This window comes from Megalopta genalis, chromosome 7 (assembly GCF_051020955.1).
Source record: "Megalopta genalis isolate 19385.01 chromosome 7, iyMegGena1_principal, whole genome shotgun sequence".
In the NCBI taxonomy this organism is placed as follows: Eukaryota; Metazoa; Arthropoda; class Insecta; order Hymenoptera; family Halictidae; genus Megalopta; species Megalopta genalis.
Genome location: NC_135019.1, coordinates 21,725,044 through 21,744,208, shown reverse-complemented (window position 1 = coordinate 21,744,208; position 19,165 = coordinate 21,725,044). Strand labels below are relative to the sequence as shown.

General features: G+C 31.9%; 1 long non-coding RNA gene across 6 annotated transcripts; it reads left to right on the top strand.

Annotated features, from left to right (window-relative positions):
• The first annotated feature begins 2,608 nt into the window (after positions 1-2,608).
• On the top strand, positions 2,609-8,230 carry LOC117225868 (uncharacterized). Of its 6 annotated transcripts, none has more exons than XR_013033922.1 (5): positions 2,609-4,111; positions 4,187-4,435; positions 6,542-6,691; positions 6,772-7,089; positions 7,166-8,230. It is a non-coding gene; the product is annotated as an uncharacterized LOC117225868 (long non-coding RNA). The 6 variants fall into 6 exon arrangements; XR_013033920.1 differs by lacking the exons at positions 2,609-4,111; positions 4,187-4,435 and adding exons at positions 4,452-5,148; positions 5,964-6,245; XR_013033918.1 differs by lacking the exons at positions 2,609-4,111; positions 4,187-4,435 and adding an exon at positions 4,461-5,148 and having other exon boundaries at positions 7,166-7,609.
• Positions 8,231-19,165: the final 10,935 nt, after the last annotated feature.

Below are 19,165 nucleotides of genomic sequence, written 5' to 3'. Positions count from 1 at the left end.
GAAATACAAAAATTCATTATTTTTTACTTTGTTTTATTGTTGTTTGTGTTTATACATTATGTATCGTCTCTATTATTGTTATGACAATGAACTAAATGTTTTTGTTCCTAATTCAAATAGTATTTACATTTATTATAAATTTTTACCTTCCTAAAAAATGTAAGCGTTAACTTAAATACCGACACGACTGTAGATCCCATTATTGTAATTTGCTGCACGGTTTCTTTTGAAATTTGTTACAATAGGCTAAATAGGCTTCAAGAATATTTCTAATCTTTGCGTACGTGCGTATATCTTGATCTAGATCACACATCAATCATCTATAATCATTGTTACAGTTTGTTGAAGTGTGCCCATGATCTGGATACCTAATGTGCCGAATGATAATGTTTTGGAGTAATACTTCTCCCAATAGACTTTTACGCTTACTGGATGAGCCTAACTTGAGCAAGTAATGTGGCTAGGAAAAAATTTATGTTGCGGACGGGGTATTTAATGGTGTTACGTAGTTCGGAGAAAAGAATGTGGTACGATTCTTGACAAGCAAATTTCGTTTTTTATAACTTGTTCTAAGAATATTTGGTGCTCGTTTAGCATCACTAGGAGTGCTTTCTCTGCTGGAAGAAAGTATAAGCGTAAAATTGTATTTTTTTTATACAGACAGATTTAAACCTTCGTTAATTTTTTGGTTTCATGGAATTGTATTTTTAGTTTATTATTTGACTACTTAACATAAAAATTGAGGTCATGTGTGTTATTTATTTTATCGATGAATTTGGGGTGGTTAATGTTTTGATCTTGAATGTATGTACATGGGTGGAGGTTTAGTAGTTTTAGTTGTTTTTGGTGAATTTTGTGAGATGGAGGAATTTTGTGCAAAGTTTTTGTTTGTTGTGGATCTGAGATCTGGAATGCATTCATCATTTAGATCAGAATCTGCGAAGATCCCGAATTCAGGAATATGTCTGATATTTGTTCTTTTATTGTAGGGACTTTTCCAATTACTTTTAAATCTACCATACATCTGTCAATTCTTGTTGCAGCTTTTGTTGTAAAGCAAAGTGAATCTTCCTCGATGGTTATCTTCTATTATTTCCTTAGGGGTTATTCACCGCAGCGACTTTATTTGGATAAGTGTCTATAACAGTATTTTACAATTTTTAATAGCTTCCGAGTCGATGCCTCATTGAAATTGGCAGATAAGTGAGTCCGCATAAACTTAATCTTTTGATTCTCGAACATTTTGATAACATATGCTAGGCCCGGGGAAATGCTTGCCCGCGGGCCACATTGTCTCTACTCTCCTTATGCAGCATTCCCCCACCACACCTGCGGCTGTTACTTTGCCCCACGCATGCGACGGTCAACGTGGTGAGGAAAGCAGTGGTATAGCGGAGAATAGTTTCATGGTAGGGGAAGCGACTGCTAAGCAGAAGTCAAGGTGGGGAGGATGTTCCCCAGTCTTGACATGTGCAATGAAAGACGCTGGGATGGTTATTTTCCTCTGACTTTCTTCACTTTTGCTATCATTGTTAGGCCCCCGAGTATGGCAGCGTGATAAAATATTGTTGCGAATTTCATTAACTCCACGTGTCATGCGTCGCGGCAGTTTATTTGCAATATTACAATACCAAATCATGTTACAAAAGCAATTATACAACAGATATTTAATATCGACATGTTGATTGCCCGACGCACGGTAGTCGGTTTCCATACAAAAAGCAGAAAAAAACATATAACAACTAAAATTATATATTTAAGCCTTAGTTTTTCATTTTATATTACTAGTACATATATTTGGGTTTTTGTTGGGGTAGAATAATGAAAACAAAAAAAAACATTAATTGTTTATAAACAAATTTTTTGAAAATACAATTTTTGTTTTCAATTCGATTAAATTCAATTACTTTGAAGCCATGTAGCTGTGTCCAAAATGAAGAAGTGATAAATAAAATCATAGTAAATAATAAGCCACATGTTTAATTGATTACTAGTAAATAAATTATGTATTATGGGGACATTTTTTAAAACTGGCTTTTTTTCGCTTTTTGTATGGAAACTGACTAATGTGCGACGGTCCGATTTCGACTTCCGATTGTCTGTCGGTACAACATTTTCGTGGCAATCCCTATCTTCTATTACTTCCTTAAGGGTTGTCCATCACAGGACAGTATCACGTTACAGTGACTTGATTTGGACAAGTCATAACAATATTGTGGATTTACTACTAAAAATATAAGCTATTTAATAGTGAAAATCCTACCAAAGTTAATCTTTAGTTTTAAAATAAATCATCCTTTACATAACTAAAGAGCGGATCGATTTATTGGGATAGAACTTTCACTATCAAATAGCTTATATGTATTTTTTTGAGTGGACGGCGGTGAAGGGAAACTCCTCGAACTTTCCACTTAGAAAATTTCGCGAAACGTTGTTTTCCTTATATCGAAAAGTGCTTGCCACAAAGTTTGTAAAATCGTGTTACATTGGAATTATTGACATTGATATCGCATATCAGCAACGCTATTTTGGTTAACAAAACTTTGCCGATAATAAAGGTCGATTCGTTAGCACTGGTCGCCAGCAGCATCAGTCGACAGTGTTCTATTTGTGGTTGCACGTTTGTGATCAAAAGGTTAAAGTATTTAGATATTTTCTTATCGATACATATCGTTGGTGATGTAAACAAGTCACTGAATAAGTATGTTTATACAATTTATAAAATGGTTAATGCTGATTGTTTATGATTTTTATGAGATGACAGTATCCGAGTCTCAAAAGTTAATTTCTCTGATATTTTATCCACTGGATATATATAAATACGATTCAACAAAGACCTGAAAAAAGGAAAAATGGTGTTTCGGCCGTAAATTAATTAAACGTGATTACTTGGGAATATAAACGATTAAGGGGTTAGATCACATCGACGCGATCAAAAAGTACTTGCACTTTAAAATAATAGCAGAAGAGAAATAAACGTTTGATCGATATAAGTTTTTATGGTTTGTTTTACAATGTTATGAACTATAAAAAGACAGTGTTAATTTTGTTTTAAATGCTTCTTATTTAGGTTTTAAATGGCACCGCTTTGAATTCCTTGTGCAGGATTCCTCCCAAACTAGATTACTTGGAACAAAAATTCAAAAAATGTTTAAAACTAGGATATCACTCTGGGTATTGACGATCGAACATTTCCATTTTTGTGAAAATTATCAAAATAGCAGCTGTTTGTGTTTGACCTGTTGAATTTGTATAAAAAAATTGTGTCTTTTCTTTACATTGTCCGAAATTATTGAAAATTAGAAAAACATGGATCGTCAATGCCTAATATATATTATACTAAAGGTAACTGCAAAATTTTAAGGTGATCGTTTTTTTAAAAACACAGTTTTCAGAAATATACGTTTAAAGTTTCTAAACGTAATTTTTCATTAATTTCCATTTAACGCTACGGCACACAGGTAAACGAATCGGCCACAGGCTTCTTATTTCTAAAAATAATTTGTTTTAAAGCCTGGAACCTTTTGCAATTTATTTTTAAGACTGCAAACTACTATTTCAGACAAAAAAATTCGATTTTTTTAAACTTTCAAAGTGGTCAGACCCCTTAAACGACGCAGATTTTCTAACACTATTTTTATTGTCATCAATTTACAGGAAGTTGAAACTAAAATTAAATGTCAACTCAAACCGGAAAATAGATATAGAAACTGTTTTCTTGGAAATGGATTAAAAATGTCGGAATTGTAAGGAAGTTTGTTTGCCTGCTCTACAATAACTAGTAAAACACTTGGCTATGCATAGTGATATTGCAAAGATTTCAACATTTTACGAATGTTGAATTCATGACTTGACCAGTATTTCGGACCACAATGCCCACTATGATCGTACACGGACACACGCAAAGCCTGCGGCCGCCTTCCCAAGGATTTTATAAAAGCAATTTAAAGCATATACTCTATATTTACGAAATGTCACATTGTACTCGGTACATGCAAAAATATTTAGGATTATATTGTAGCCTAGTCAAAAGGAGATTACGTCTCACCACGGATCAAAAGATTACTAAGTTGTATGCTGTTGTGCAGACATCCACCCGTGAAAAACAATTGTAATAATACGAGACTTTCAACTAAGAAACAAGCAACTCTAGGAAATATATTATGCATAACCTTTTTTATTCCAGACTTTTATTATTGGCTAAGTTTCGTGCTGAAGAAGAGACGTGAGTGATTAGGTAGAGCGAACGACTGATCCCCCTTTCTCCTCGCGGCTATTAGCTTGTGGGTCTTCTCGTTTACCAATAGAAGTGGATTTCGAGAGGTCATAGAAATGTGGGGACTACAGGCGTGCAGGTCAGACGGAGCGAGTGGAATACCCCTTTGCCCCTCTGTCGAAACGACAGACTTCTGAGCAAGGGACAGTACATTGTCAGGTGACCCCTTATTAGATTAAAGACATTTGGATTTGTATAATGATCTCTCTCTCTTGTTTCGTTAGTTGGTCTGTAAACACGCATCGATTTTATTATAATATTAAGAGTATATGCTCAAGTGTGTTAAATTTACATATATTACTTTATTAAAATTGGAAACTACAAACAGGAATACTGCGAAAGCTGGACGTATATGAGTGCCGCATCAATTTACGGAGCGTAATAGACTTGATCGCGTGGCAACGTGCATATCGTTGCTTGCACGCAACGAATCGTAATCCTTTCTGTATCGCATCCACCTTATTGTGGGATATCTTCTACCTCTTTCGATCACTACAACATTTTTTAGCCAACAAGAAATTTAAGGATGTAAACGCAATAGAAAAGGCTTTACAAAAATATTTTTACGATGAACCAAAGAAATGTATACATATATTGCTTTATTATTCCGGCCTCACGGCTAAGAAATTGGACTTGGTTTACATAAACCTAACGTTACAATTCTAGCTTAGTCTTTCACTCATTTGCATCCATTCATTCATCACTCTCATTCTCATTCTTATCACTTATATCTACTGCCTAAAGTCCGTTTCTTTCCTCTCCCCTTCTTCTTCTATTGCACCTACTTTGTCTGAACCAAAGAAATGTTATAGCAATAGGATCATGTCGTTGTCTGAAAAGTGGGAGATTATATTTTTTTGTAAGCTACATAGGTAAGATTAAAGTATTATTTCATATAGTACAAAAATAAACAACACGAATTTATGGGACAACCTAGTATATGTACATAGAAACAATTACATAGTATTTATTACATAAATTAAGCTTTTATTTACAAAATAAATTTTTACGATTTATTAACAGAAATGTGGAGGTTATAACCTACAGGTTTATTTATGTTTCAATAGTTACAACGGTCACAATATAAAGCGAAGGTAAAATTACGTTTCTTACAGAAAAGTCTTAAGTATACAATAAATTATTATTGTGTTTAAAGAAATGAATTTGTACAAATTAATAACTTAGATTTTGCATGATCAGTATCAGTCTATAAAGCTTCCCCTTCAGTATATAAAATGTTAAGAACATTAAAGAGTGCTGTCAAGAGCTGCAATACTAAACAATTTATTAAAAGATATTTCTGTTGCTCCTGGTATCAACGACGCTATAATGCAACACTTAGAATCTGAGGCTAAAAGAATGAGATGGCATGACAGGCTTACCACATTAATTTGTGACAAAACAGCAATATCGCCAAAAGTATATTTTGATACGTTAAATGATAGCTGACCATGCGCTAGTTTTTTAAATTAAAGGGTATCTTGAGGAATTGGAAGGTATCTCTTGCATATCATTTTTGCAAGAATACGACACAATCTCCATATCTGATATGTATTATTAAGGAAGTAGTTGCCAGTGGTGGATTAACCCCAAGGAACATGAGGCGTGCGCCTCGGACCCCCGTCGCAAAGGGGCCCCCGAAATAAGAGTCGAAATTGGCAAAATGTGTATTTTATGTTTATATTAGATTTACTTTAAAAAGACGAAAGAAGTATGGAACACAAGATGTAACGAGATGTTATCAACGAGACCACCAAAAATCGTTGTTTTGTTTCATTCTCATGTGGACGGCTAAAAAGACGAAGATCTGGAGAAAAAGAGAGCGTTTCGTTCTGGTCCCACTAGAGTACTCGTCATTAAGGCTTTTCTAGCGGGACATTCACCTTCGCGAATCGAAGTTCTGTTGCTATTACTCTCACTTACATACTTTACTTACTTACATACTTTCGCAATATGTACTTGCTTTGAAGTAAGTAAAGGAATTAAGTAATTTGTAAAGGAATAGTTATATCATTGTGTAAATATCCTACTATTACTTATGTAATCACAATATTAAAAAATATAAATCTGGTGTTCATGGAAAATGATATAATTAATACCTTAGACTATGAAGAAATTGTCAATAAGTTTTCAAAGCAAAAGTCCAGAAAAGCTGTTATTTAAATTAATTTTTCAATACTACAAATAAAATTTTATAAGTTTAATTTTTTCGTATTCATTATCTTTACATTCTAAAATAAAAAATAATCGCTCTATTTGTTATAGCATGTCATAGCATATTAGGGGCCTCAATTTTGTATTGTGCCTCGGGCCCCAGGATTCGAGGTTCTAGCATTAGTATGCGACAGTCAAAGTTGCAGCAGTAAATGCTAGAGGATACAAAAAAATTATATTTCCAACGAGGAATAGAACATAGTAAGTAGTTTTATTGTCTCCTTATTCTTTATAATAACTTAGTACATAACATGTTAATTATAACATTTTGTCTCTTACAGGAGGTACGATTAAAATTTAATAACAAGATATTATTCCTTTTTCGATCCACCACATTTATTAAAAGGGATATGAAATAATTTACAGACATTGATACTAGAATCAGCAACGGAATTAACAATAAATTGGCATCGTGGAAAATCATAGAAACAGCATACAAGATACGCGAAGTAACGAACATAAACAGCAAAATATTACACAAGCTAACGAATCCAAGCATATTTTTTGAAACCAAATTCCAGAAGTGAAAGTAGTATATGCTGCACAACTATTTATCAGATCATTATTTGCATACATTGAGTCATTGATTAATTTGGAAGGTATTGCGAGATATTACTTAATAAATACTAATATGCATATTTTTCTTGATATTGAACTTGTTTATTATATTTGCAGTACAATCGATAACTGAGTTGAAGAATGAAGCAAGCAGGACACTCTACACGAAGACTTTTGGAACTCTGGGAAGGAGAGATTATCACATTTGCTAGGGCTGAGGAACTGGTGGCCCACGGGCCACATAGTCTCTACTCCCCTCGTGCAGGTTTCCCTCACCACACCTACGCCTGTCTCTAAAGAATTGAATATTTACCATAGAATCATTTCAAGCATTGCATAAAATACTGTGAATAATATAAAATCTTTCGAACCTTTGCGAATAATATAAAAACTTTCAAACCGCGCAATATAACATTTAAGACTTTGTTAATTAATAATTTAACGTCTCCCAGAACGGCAAGAGGAAATTGTGAAAACGTTGACAATGATCCTCTTTTCTTTAATTCACACAATTTCCACGAGCAAAATCTTATATCTACAATAAAACAAGAATGAGATATATATTGCAAAAGAAATGCTTGCAAAACTATTTTAAATTCTTCAGTTTTTATATTTCCGAAAATAACACTAATATTAATAATTGCATACATTGCAAAAAGAAATAAATCTGCGTGCTTTTTTAAGAAATATATGGATAGAATCATACTACATATATTATGATTTCTATAATATCAGACATATGGCACACGGAAAATATTGCATGCCAAATGATTCCAGAATTAACATATAAATTAACATTTAATTATACATGTTATATCCATAAAGATTTTGTACAAAAAAGAATTTATAATGGTTTTGCAAACACATTCATTTTGGCTTGGTGCTTACATATTAATTATTTATTAAAAGGAAAAAAAAACACATATTAACGAATCGTGCCCTATTACGCAACAGGCTGGAAAATTATCCTGGTATTAAATGAGGTATTAAATGATATTTTATAGTTCGATCGCGTGACGTGCCCCGTGCTCTGCTCCACTATCTCGCAAGATTCGGGTGGATCGAGTAGTTCATCCTTTGCGAGCGCTGCGTGCGAGACAGTTCGAGAGCGCGATCGCAAATGGCTACATTTGTAAACAGTCTTGTAAAATACAAAAAAACAAGATTTTTTTTCTATATTAATTTTTTACTTTGATTATTTTCTTTTCCCTACATCATAGTATATTAAGTACAATTTTTTCGAAATTGTGTTATGTTCACCATTATGTTGCTGCTATTTTTAGTTTGTATGATGGTGTACATAACTATTTTTTGGTGTACATAACATATTTTCGAAAGAAAAATATTTAATACATGCTTAATACATTTTGGCTATAGAATTCAGAATTTGAATTACTCCTAAACCGCCATATTGAATTTTAGTTCGTACAAGTTCGTCGCTAGCATAGATCGCAGTCGAAACAGTGCTCCAAACATTAACTATAGAGTTGTAGCTCCTTGCCTAACATCTCAGCGTAGATTATTAAGTTTGTCAATTGTAAGCTACAAGTTATTAATAATGGATAGAAATAAAACGAGGAATATAGGCATTAAATATACATACATATTCAATAACAAATCTTTAATAACAAATATTTGTAACGAGTACCGATAATTTATTCTATGTAGTTTTTGCAATAATGATATTCTTGATAAAATGTTTTTAAGGTAAAAATAATTTTTGCATCACGCATAGCGTATAAAAACCGATCGACCACATGCACTGCACGCCGGAATGTATACAGGGTGTCCCAAAATTATGGTACTTCCGGGAAATGAGGGATTCATGAGATCATTTGAAGTAACTTTTTCTTTAACGCAAATGCAATCCGCGGCTTTGTTTACAAATTATTAACGAAAAACTGTGACCAATGAGAGGCTAGATCAACTGGCGCGAGACGGCCGAGCCAATGAGTGGAACTGTGATTCGTGTGTTCGTTGGCTTAACCGCCTTACGCCAGCCGAGCTCGGCTGTATACATTTAAAAAGAACTAGATGACACTTATCTTTTAGTATTTTCAGTTGGGATTTAAATGGCATAACTGGTTTTTTCAAGCGTAGGCGTAATTTTAAAGTCATCTTGATTTTTTTATCATAAACTTATATTTTTTATTTCGGAATCATATTTTACGTAAAGAAATGCACGACTTTGGTTTGAAACATTTTTCTGTAGGTTCAATATTTTTTATGATATTTAGAGGAACATCTTTTACATAATAGCTATAATTATCTCTATTATCTCTATTATCTTTATTACTATTAGTTATACATATAGTCACACACACACACACACACACACACACACACACACACACACACACACACACACACACACACACACACACACACACACACACACACACACACACACACACACACACCTTGATTAATAAACATAATTTACTTTCGCTAATATGTCAGTAACTATGTATCTTAGATCCCGTTTGGAGTAATACTTTTTATGTAGAATTCAACGTTTTATTATTCCAAAAATATTCCTAAAATATTCCATTCAAAAAATTTAAGTGGCGACTTTCATATATGTATAAAGGCAAAATAACATAGAATTGATTAGAATGTTATATACATACACAATGTCTCTCTAGAAGACATATACATATATCCCTCTAGCTAACTTCAAATTCGAACCAATGGCGAAATTTTGTTTGCTTTTGCTGTGATTTTCATGAGTTGCCTTTAAATACTGCAGTACCTTTAAAACTGGTAAATAATTTTTAAGTAATAAAGTCACGTTATCCTAACTTTTCAAATAAAGTGTTTATTAACTTTGGAGTGATTTTTAAAAAACCTATCAAAAAGAATCTCTGCAGTCCTTTGTGTATTATTTTCGAACATATGAAACTTTATGTTGACATGAAATTCAATTGTCAAAATATGAAAATGAAAAAAATTTGACGAAGTCGTTGTTAACGTATTCCCACTGCAACCCCATACTACGTTTGTCACTGCGTAGCATAAGTAGAGTTTTTTATAATTTTTATAGAACGGGCAAATTTTCAATATAATACGGAGCTATGACGTTTATTTAAAACTCACATATAGCGAAACGATCGCTTCAAATTTACAAGCATTTCCGCGAAACTGTTGACAACGTTTTTCGAACATAAGTTACTCGGTATGCAAGTAAAGATAAATTATGCGAATGAAAATTTACAACTTGATTGTTATATGAATTGTTATATGAATACAACTTGATTTTTTAATGAAATCATATATTACTTTGTGTAGATCATTGTGAAATATATCGATGACCGTACGTGCATGTATAGGTTCGTTTTTGATCGTTTGTCGACATTTTTTAACTGCGTTGCCTGAGAACGAGAGCTACTTCAGTTTTTCACCAACGAAAAAATAGCAAAACTGAAATGGCTTCATCCACTGACTCAAGCAAGAGCTTTGAAATTAATTATGTTAACTCGAATCTCTTTAAACTTAGCCCTCGAAAATTCTTGCTTCTTTAGAGACTTGGGGAGTGGTCACTCTAATCAAAACGAAAACACGAACCTAGCAAGTCCGAAAGTAGCCTCACAGATGGCGGTCCGATCCTTTGATAAGTTACTCGAGCCGTTGTCATTCAGCGTCACGTCGGTAGGCGTCGCATCGAACGTTCCATTGAGCGTCACATGTCACATCAAGCGTCGTTGCGTTGAACACTCCAAGTCGGCGGTATGTTCAAACCTTTGCAACCTGATATCACCGTCTACGGTGTCCAATGTCACGTGTAACGTTTCAATAACACATTATATCATTGAAAATCTATTATTAATTGGAGCTGAGAATGCAATGACTAGACCGTGGATCTTTATGCAAAACACAGATTTCCTGAATCATTAGTACAGAACGAAAGCTGAATAAAATGAATTTCTTTTAACGATTTGAATATTTTTTAATTCCACCTAGTCATTTTTATCATAAATACACAAGATCCGAAGTTTAGTAAATACGCATACAACCGAATATAATACATATGTATATTTCGTGATTATTATGAACAAAATCACGGAGTAACAAACTAAAGCTCGTGCATTATCAAAAAACTGAAGTTACTTGTAACTAGTATTAAAACGTGATGTTTTTATAATTTAATATAACGTTTTTATTCGTAGTGTTATTAATAAAAAATATTTTAGAAAATCTCCTACCGTGGATTTATTAATTTTATTTAATTTTGCATAAAAGAATGGCTTAAAATTGACTTAACGCTTTAATAACCGGCATTTATAATTTTATTTAACCAACAATTAGATGGATAAATCTTATATACAGATTTCCATCCGCAGAGTACCAAACTGTGATCTATTCTATTTATTTCTATTTATTCTATTTATATAAGGGGTATTCTGGTTTTAAATGTCTTTTTTTCAACAATTTCAATAAATGTTTTTTAAGAGAACTATTAAGACTTTTGCATTAGGTTATAGTACTTGTTTATGTATACAGGGTGGACCACGCATCGTAATCAGCTTAATTTATTCTCTTGCTAGTGGTTCGATTGGAAACTTTTTGAACTCAAAAAAATGGTTTAAGAAAAAGCTTTGAGATGATTGTACCAAATTTTTTTGTTAACCCTTTTCTCAAGAGTTGTCAAGGTCACCTTCAGTTTTTTATAGTTTTGTACCCATCGTTCAGAGAATGCTGAGACGAATTTGACAAGCATCATAACATATAGTTTTTCAAAACGTAAATTAAAAAAGACTATAAATTTACCTATAAAAAACCTTGATAACTCCGGAAAGAAAGAATTGACGAAAGATTTGGTACAATTATCTTAAAGCTCTTCTTAAACCATATTATTTTAGCTTACCAAATTTCCTAAAATTTGTTGTCCTTTTTTGTCAACCCTTACTTTACTATTTAAAAAAAAAATAATTTTAGTCATTGTACAGTGAACTAGTTCCTCTAGTATTTACAAAAAAATTCAAGTCATTTAAGACCGGCTTTAAAAAGTTTAAACCGTTTTAAAACGTGTGTGGACAGTTTTGATCTTTACTAGACATACCAATGCAGTCAAAGAAACATACAAATACTAATACCGAACAAAATCCTTAATTCTAAGCGTAAATCAAACCTATTCTTATTGATTAGAATAACATTAGAATAGAATAAGTTAAAACAACGTAACATGATACCATAATCGGTAAGTAAACGAAACAAAAAATACATAACCTTTATCCTTAAATTAAAAATAAATAACTCAAACCGTAACAGAAATATAAATAAACTAATAAGCAATACATATAGAGTGTTCATTTGAAACAATCCTCTGAGACAACACATTTTTGGAAAAAATGTTAAATACAAAAATTACTTAATTTCAAGGGATAAATACAACTGTTTATTTATGTTCTTTCTATGGATTACTTTGAAGGTTACTTGGTGGGTAACTTTATTTCTTTAAATGGAAATCTAGATGTTTATTTACAGATTTTTATTCTATGCGAGAAACGAATAAACTTTTGTATAAAACATTTTTTAATCAGATTTTATCTTGCAAGAATATTTAATAAAATGGAACCTCTGTTTATTTTCGAAACTTCTTTATTTTTTTTATGATTGGATGCTGATAATCAGTGCTTATCCTTTGGAGATGTAAACGAGTACTGCGACACTTTATGCACTAAAAAAGCCACGTGAAATAGTGCAGCTGTTATTGATTTATCACTCTTCATTCATAGAAAGAAGAATAAAAAAGTCGTATAAGTAAACAAATTTTACATTCTATTAAATATTCTTGTAATATAAAATCTAATTAAAAAATGTTCCATACAAAAGATTATTCTGTTTTCGCGCAGAATAAAAATCTGTAAGCACAAATATATCTAGGTTTCCATTTAAAGAAACAAAGTTACTCTCCAAATAGCCTTCGTATTAATAACAATTACAACACAAATTAATATTTTTGTTTAACATTTTTCCCGAAAATATGTTGTTTATGATAATAAATATACAGGGTTATTATAGATTGTAAAAATCTCGTAGACATGCGATTCAAAAAACAAACTGGCACATGTCCTTTAGTGTTTCAAAAGGAGGGTCAAATGATACTACTAGTTTTTTAATTCGTGGGCCTTTTTAAGGTTATTTTAAGGTCATCTTGCTATATTTTATGAGAAACCTATATTTTTTATTTTGGAATCATATTCTACGTAACAAAGTGCACAACTTTTGTTTGAAACATTTTTTTACAAATTTAATATTTTTTAAGATATTTAGCTGATTTTTCATGTTTATGTCAGAGATAATTTTGTTTTTCTGTTCAAATGGCAACATTACTTTCTTATGGAAGGTATTTTATTTCATTTAAGAACATCATATTACAAAAAAATGTATCAAATAAAAGTTGTGTATCTTTTTACGTAGAATATGATTCCGAAATACAAAATATAGATTAATGATAAAAAAAAGTATTAAAAAAACAAGAACTGCCATTTGACTCTCCACTCGAAATACTAAAGGATTTGTGTCCATTTGTATTTTTTTAAATCACATGTCTACGAGACTTTTTACGATCTTAATTTAAATGGGATATTCTGAAAAATCAGTGGATCAACAATTGGTCGGATTTAGAGGTCATTGTCCTTTCAAACAATATATTCCGAACAAACCATGAAGTTGTGGTATAAAAATATGCACCCTATGCGATAGTATTACGTGTTATGTTCTGAAATGCCAGATTTATATGTACAGAGAAAGTACATGCAGCAATTCCCGATAGAAATCAAGGAATGCGAGTGATTGTAGATTTAACTTCTGAACTTAGAGGACAAAATGATACATATGATAATTTCTGTACGTTGCACAGTGTGTCGATCCGAGGCAAAAATAAGAAATCAATCTTACGTATCGGCAGCAACAAAATCTATAAATACGCTCGTAATTAATATTCGAATAAATATGTGGTTTGTTGGAAGAAAAAAACGAACAAGAATCGTTTGCGAGATGTTGTTTACCTGACGATAGACATTTCAACCAACGCTTGGTGTCAAACCAACGTTAATATTTATCGTTGTAGACAGATTTTTATTCTTCTATTTTCAATTAAGCATATTACTGAAGACAAATTTATTCTTCATTCTAATTTGTATCTTTTTTCTTTTTGCATTTCCTTTACATTCAATTGGTACTTCAATTAGACTTTTGTAAAATGCTTCTCAAAACTCCTCCTTCACATTGGATATACAATGGCCCACAAAAGTGTCCCTACACCTTTCAGAACGCAATAACTTTTTCAAGACTGAATTATATGACTTGAAAGCTTTTTGACTAGAAAGCTTTTTTTTTAATTTTGCTATTATTTGGAATGAAAAAAAAATTAAAAACCCTCGTTTCTCAACTTTCTCATCTAAATTTATAACGAAAATGTAAAAAATGCCTTTCATAGATTTGTCAGCTGCAGGTGTCAAAGCATTTTAAAAACTGCAGATTTTTAACAGTTTTTGGTTAAAATCGTCACAAAACTGCGATTTTTGCGATCTTTAATTTGTTGTAACTCGTGAACCGATTTCGATAAAATTTTCAACATACATATAAGTTACCGAGATCTACGAAAGTTATTTTTTAAATTTTCATTATAGGCTCAGACAAAAAAGTTAAAAAACGAGAGGTTTTTATTATTTTTTTGCGATTTATAGTAATAGCAAAATTAAAAAAAAATCGTTTCAGTCACCGTCTAGTAGACTAGTCCCTCTATCATCTAAGAATAATTCAAGTCATTTAGTTCAGTTTTAAAATAGTTATTGTGTTTTAAAAGATGTACGAACACTTTTGTGGCCCACTGAATCTTACAGAAACAACTGCTCTCATTTCCACGTTTATTTTTCGTAATTATTTATTTAGCTCAGCGACGAATACTTACAAATAAAGCTAACTTTGTCCAGTGGTGTACAGGGTGTTCTAAGTAACTGTCGCCGAGATTTTTCGAACACTTCTAACAGTCTGGCAAAAAAATGTTTCGAGCAAAAATTAATCAGATTTTGATCAACTACAGATTGCAATTTAAAAATTTCAGAAAAGATGTTTTATTCCAAAATATCAAGGTTAATGGTGAGGTAATAACTTTCATTTTTTTAAAATTGCATGATATATTCTTTACTTCATATTATTGCAGTTTGTGTTAAGACGAATACAACGACCTGCGATACCATGATTTTCGGGTGACATTGACATAAAAAGAAATGAAATCAATGAAGTGATACGTTTGCGTTGAAAATTGTTTTAGTTTACATTGTATCAATTCGAAGTGTGAAATATCTAAAGCAGCATCGCTACATTGATTTCACTTTTTCTGTGGTCAAGGTGATCCGAAAGTCATAGTATAACAGATCACTAAATTCGTTTTGACAACGAACTACAAAGTGAAAAATATACCATGCAATTTGAAAAAAATGAAGGCGACTTTGATTTTTTGGAATAAAACTTTTTTTCTGAAATTCTTTATATAGCAATCTACAACTCACCAAAAACTGATTAACTTTTGTTGAGAACATTTTTTTGTCAGACTATCGGAAGTGCTTGAAAAAGCGTGGCGACAGTTACGTGGAACACGTAAATAATTCAAAATACAGTTATCGATTATTATCGATAATATCGGTTAGATGTCCACAATTAAATGTTTGGAATATTTACTCTTGTTATTTTTGGGTCTCGACTTGGCAACAATGAAGAAAGTGTACTTGATACAATTCGATACTGTTCACAGGTTTCTTATATAGTATTGAAGACGTGTTAGTTATTAAATATAATAAATTTAATTAGCGATATTCCTACGATATTATCGATATTTTTGTTATTATCGACATATATTATCGATAACATATCGATCATCGACAACAGCACCGCTAATCCAAACTAGAAGAAAGATAATATATTTACAATTTGAGAGACAACGTTTCTAGAAATAGGTGGCTATGTTAGGAACGATTAGAAAAAATAAGAGGGAATTACCTATAATAATGGAAAAAAATTAAGTATATAATTTCCTCGTCTATTTTACCAAGAACACCACAATTGTTTCGTATGTTCACAAAAGAATAAAAATGTTGTCCTTATGGGTACTATACATCATGATAAAAGAATATGTGACAGAAATGATAAAAAACCTGTTGTACAAGCTGTTCAAACTGTAAGAGATGATACAACTCGAGGTTTATTCAACATTTAGAAACGAAACAAACGAGCAAGGTGTAAATTTTTTCCTTTAAATTGCGACAACAAAAGTAATAATACGACATGTCTGAAATGCTACAAATATTTATTTAAGATTCTTGTAACCTTTTTCTATCCAAATTATCAAATATAATATCTAGAGCATAGCTAATGTAGATGTCCCAGTTTCCGTGCCTTTAAGTCAATTATTATTCTACTGAAACTGTCAGTAAATACTAGAATTTTCATTTAATGCACTAAAAATATATTTCGATTTTTCAGACATTTTTGATTTTAAACATATCTTTTTTTGCATGATAAATATTAGTCATTTAAAAATGTTTTTAATGAAATAAAAAAAGTTTTGAAACTTCTATTATTTACGTTAATTTCAATATAAATATATTCCACTATTTTAGAGGTTGTACTAAATAATTTTTAAGGGATCATGCTCAGTCAGGAGTTAAGAAAAATGATGTTTTCGTCTCAACATTTTTAAGACCTTTTTCAGCCAGTGTTCCTTTATTTGGAAGATCTGGCCTTGTATTAATAATTGTATTTTTTTATTTAAAAATGTGCAAAAATGTGTAAGTTATGCCAGTTCTCCTGAGGGCTTTTCAAAAAAACATACTCCACGATGGTCAGCTTTACACGTTCCATCCGTTATCTGAAATTCTTTAGTTGATAGTCTAAACTTGTCCTTGAACGAAAGATTTTTTCAAATTTTGATTTCTGATAAACTGACAGGCATTTATAGTGAAAGTTTTGATTTTTTATGAAAAATAGCTAGGATTTTAGACTATAAAAACCAAAATACTCAACAACAAAAAATTCCTGCTTGAAGGACAAGTTTTTTGTATTAAAAAAAGGCTGGGAATATTTCGCCCAAATCGATACCATACTTTTCGAGATATTTTGACCACCGATATTGAAAATGCAGTTTTGAGAAAAACGTGTTTGAAGTTTCAACTTATGTTTACTCTTATAGATGTTGATTCGTTACTTACACAGAATCATCAATTCCAGGCCTATATTAGCCATATTCTGGTGAAGTACTACCCTCCAAAACATTTATTTATTGTTGATGGTGAAACATTCTACCCTCGTGCGTTGTTTCTTGCGTGTGCCGGTCAGTTTATTCTGAGAAACTTAGTTTAACCGAAACAAATTATTTCGGGCTAAGACTCTGAAAAGTTCCCGACGGTATGCACATAGAACTGATGACCTCGAGTAATAAAATAATAACCATAGAGAGCAAGGTCATCAGCAATACCTGGCCGCGTTCGTCCTCAAGCAACCGTAACGGGCCTTTGCACCAAAGAAAACCCCGTCTAGGGGCCATTTTCTGACCGCCTTGGATCCGTTCGCAGAGCGCCGTTTTCTAACACCACGAAATTTGTAGTGAGGAGTGGTAACCTCATCAAAAAGGTTTATATTCGCTTATTCTGTAAACTTCTGGAGTTCTTCAAATCAATACTTAAACAAGTAACACTTGAATAATTAAACGACTATATCTCTGTCAAATTCCATTCGGTTACAATAAAACTTTCAGAGAATATTTTTGAAATACGATATTTTCAGAAAAACAATCGAAACCCAAAAATTGAATTTTTTAAGATTTTTGACTGAACAAGAAATGAACAAGAAATTCTTAATGAAAACACAATTTCTTACATGTACATAATACTATTTAAATTTAATTTCTAATTATACGTTGCAATAAAACTAATCTGGATAACGTCGCCGATAATCTTCTAATACTTGTAAAATTAATTGTTTATTATTTTTATTTTTCGTTAATAAGCTATTATATTCGATGATAAGCCTCAGCCTTTTAAATTGCTTATTATTTCTAACGCACTTTTATGCGTTTCACCGCTTTCACAAATGGAAAGGTCTTTTTCTAAAATATTTATGTGAAATCTAGAAGAGAAATTGTGACTTTATGATGAGATGAAATTCTCTACGCCAATATTAATATAATTTTGTATACCTGTTAAAATAATCCTTTTACTTGAAATTTCAAAATATCGGAAGACAATTCTGTATCAAAGAAAGTTAATGTCGTATATTCTGGAATTATATATCATAAATGTTTATTAAATTTATGTACTTGGAAACTAAACTAAACTTCTTTATACTTGTAAAGCTATTGCAAAAATTGCAGATGTTGGTTTGGAGCATGTACAGTAATTGGTGCATTAAACCACGCTTTAATATATATATTAGTTATAAATAAGCATATATTCTTAATACCTGAAATTTTCTCATTACTTAACAAAAATTCTTTCCAAAATAAATATATTTTTAACACATAAATCGCTTTGGCCATCCATCTGGCATGGCGAAAAGCTCCAGGGATATGGAATGAATTTCCTTTTTTAATGTTTCACTGAGGATTGATGGTATATAAACAGAAATCCAATATTAATTTCATAACCCTGGAGCTTTTCACAAACATAAGTATTCTTTACACATGGTCGATAATTAGATTTACTAACTGTTGGCCAAGATTTGAACCTTTTTGAATAATGGAATTTCGGGTGCTGATTATTTTGACATTTTGAGTTCAAACACACTTCTTAAAATTGCTTCATATACATAATATCGGCAGGGAAAATACGGAAATAGAGGGTTCCTGTGATTATTTGAACTAATATTTTCCTTAGCGAAAATGCAATCCGCGGCTTTGTTTACGAGTTATTAACGAGAAACAGTGACCAATGAGAGGTTAGATCAGCTGACGGCGAGACGGCCGAGCGAATGAGCGGAACTGGGCTTCGTGCGCTCGTTGGCTGGACCGCCTCGCGTCAGCCGTGCTCGCCTCTCATTGGTCAGTGTTTTTCGTTAATAACTCGGAAACAAAGCCGCGGATTGCATTTTCGTTAAAGAAAAAGTTACTTCAAATGACTT